Source organism: Tenrec ecaudatus, chromosome 7 (genome assembly GCF_050624435.1).
Source record: "Tenrec ecaudatus isolate mTenEca1 chromosome 7, mTenEca1.hap1, whole genome shotgun sequence".
In the NCBI taxonomy this organism is placed as follows: domain Eukaryota; kingdom Metazoa; phylum Chordata; class Mammalia; order Afrosoricida; family Tenrecidae; genus Tenrec; species Tenrec ecaudatus.
This window is the reverse complement of record NC_134536.1, coordinates 118,617,366-118,620,347: the sequence shown is the minus strand read 5'-3', so window position 1 is coordinate 118,620,347 and position 2,982 is coordinate 118,617,366.

The following is a 2,982-nucleotide window of genomic DNA, read 5'->3' as shown; positions in this document are numbered from 1 at the left end:
GAGTCTCTCACAAGTACACAACGGTACAGTCAAGTTCCCCAAGCAAATCGAAAGTGTTCGTTTCTCCCAAAGACACTGCACCAGCGCGCGGTCAAGAAGGGCAGCAGCTGAGTTTGCCTGGGTGTGCCACAGGAACCCGTGCGCATGATCCCACTGCTCCTCCGACGGCCCTGTGCACCTGAGGAGTTGCATTTCCAGACTCAGAGGTGGTGAATAAGAGATCCTAGGCGCGAGCTGAAGGGGACTTTGGAGAACAGCTCGGTTGGCCCCTTGATTCTGTACATCTTACCCATGACCATGCTTTTTACAGTATTACACCTTCAAGAGACATACACACTGAATCATGGAAAGAAAAAAAAAATCGCTCTAGGTCAGCGGTTCTCAACCTGTAGGTCGTGACCCCTTTGGGGGCTGAGCGACCCTTTCACAGGGGTCACCTAATACATCTTGCATAGCTGACATTTACATTATGATTTATAACAGTAGCAAAATTACAGTTATGAAGTAGCAATGAAAATAATTGTATGGTTGGGGGTCACCACCACATGAGGAACTGTATTAAAGGGTGGCGGCATTAGGAAGGTTGAGAACCACTGCTCTAGGTCTTAGGCACTTTGATTTGAAAAATGGAGTTTTAAATAATCTTTTCTTGTATTCTTATGAAGATTTTAGTGAAACCACCAACATCATAAAATTAAAGGTGGTTGATATTTTGTCCAAATACAAACTCAGCACCACTCAGCTGCCTACCTACTCTGCAGGCAGTGCAAAGGTAAAGTTTGACAAATTCCATTCAGCCTAGAAATGTCATACCAATGAAAATGAAAAGCCTCACGCCCTGTTTAGTGTCCTGCAAAACTTGTGCACAACACTGCTAAAAAGAGGTGTGACCTGCTTAAATGGAATATTGAAATGGGTCATGAATATGACTGGTCACTTCCCAGTGCCTTCAAGGTGTGCAGAAGCACCTAATGAGATTTTTGAGTTTATAGAAATGGAAGGGATGCAAATGCTTTAGACTCATGCTTATAAGATGACTATCATTGTTCCTAACCATAGACACGATGCTAAAATATTGGCCTGCCAAAAGGTCACATTTTAAAAGTGTCCTCCTTTGGTTTGGAAATACGAGGGGTACCCCTAAAACCTGGATCCTCCCCACCTCCCAAGCCATGTATTTAAATTTGGGGGAGAAACAACCTTATCACCTTCAAAGTACCCTCCATTAAACTTAACATATTAGTCAAATCTGAGATTCCGTTTTTGGAAACATTTTTCAAACTCATCTATTTGGATGGCTGACAGCACCTCCCTCGTCTTTTTCTTCACTTACATCTTCAAAATCTCTGTCCTTTCATGTCCCTCTGCATTCGAGGAAACGTAAGTCTCACAGTGAGGTCAGGTGAGTAAGGTGCATGGGGCAAGAGAGTCATGATGATTTTTACCAAAAACTGGCACACTGAGATGGCTGCATGAGCAGACGCATTGTCATGGTGGTAAAACCAGTCCCCCATCTGCCATAAATCGGCCTTTTGTGTCACGCATTATTTTGCTTATGTTATCTTTGCAGGACCCAATGAACTCCAAATATACTATCCCCCTCACATCAAAAAGCAAATGAGCATCTTCTTGCTCTTTTATTTGACTTGATGAGTTTTTCTTTTTTGGGGGGGCGGGGGCGGTGAGGTGAAGATGGCATCTTCCACTGGCTTGATTGGTTTGCTGTCGGGGTCATAAAAATAGCACCCTGTCTCATCACCAGTAATGACCTTGGACAAGAATCTGGGTCATTTTGGAGCGGTTCTTTCAAAGGACAGCATGTTTCTACTCTTTGAATTTTTCCTGGTCAATCAGAACCCAAGGCACAAATTTCACAGCGATTCTTCTCATTCCCAAATCTTCCATTAAAATTTGCTGAACTGAGCTCAAAGATAGTCCCAATACCTTCCCCATCTCTTCAATGGTCCGTTGCCGATCTTCCAGCACAAATGCGAGAGTTTTGTAGACATTTTTGTCTGTTTAGGGAGTTGACGGACATCCAGAATGACGTTTGTCATCATTCGACATTTCACATTTTTAAAAATGAGGAAATCACTCATATGCTTGAGTTTTTCCCATAGTGCTATCCTTTTAAGCTGTGTGCAACGTCACAACAGTTTCTGCAGCATTTTTTCCAGAGCAGGAAACAAAATTTCACAGCCACACGCTGTTCTGTTAAATCAGCCATCACAAAAAATGAGGTGCGAGTGAAACTGCTTGTATGAAAAATTCCCTATGACCAGAGAGAACCTTCCCAGGCAATGCCACTGGGTGCACTAACTGAGAGCCTAGTGGGGAAAATGTGCACTATGAAAGCTCCACCTAGAGAAGCTTTTTTTTTTTCTCTCCATTTTGGGGGAGTACCTCCTTGTATACTTAGGGTGAGACTAGAGGAACAGATTACAGAAAAACAGAATGGGATATAGTGTCCCTGCAGAACTCTGTAATGAGGTTTGAAGAGGCCAGAAGATCTAGAGAAGGAAGAACTGACTCCATCCAGGATGTCTGATGTTGTGTTAGGTTGTGACGGAAATGCATACAGAGAAAAGGAGACATTCTTTGGGAATAAGACTGCTGCGGAACTTTTAAAAGGTCACTGGAAAGGGCTAGGAGAAAGCTGAAATCAAGATGACAGCAGGGCCATTCTTTCCCCGAAGTCTCTAGAAGGGAAGACCTCCCACGATGCAAACCTTGAAGTTCCTGAGTTTGTAGCCACCTCACTCCAGTCTTCCGTCGCGTGGCATCCTTTCTGTGTCTCTTTTGTTAAGTGCACCAGTCATTAAGGACAGCAACTTCATGACATCTGCAAAGACCCTGTTTCCAGTGAAGGTAACATTCACAGGGGCTGGGGGTGAGGACACAATTGGAGGAGCCCCTAACAGGGTGCTTTCTCAAAAGCTTTTCCTTGAGAAGCAGAGGCCCAAGTGAAAAACAGCTAGGTGG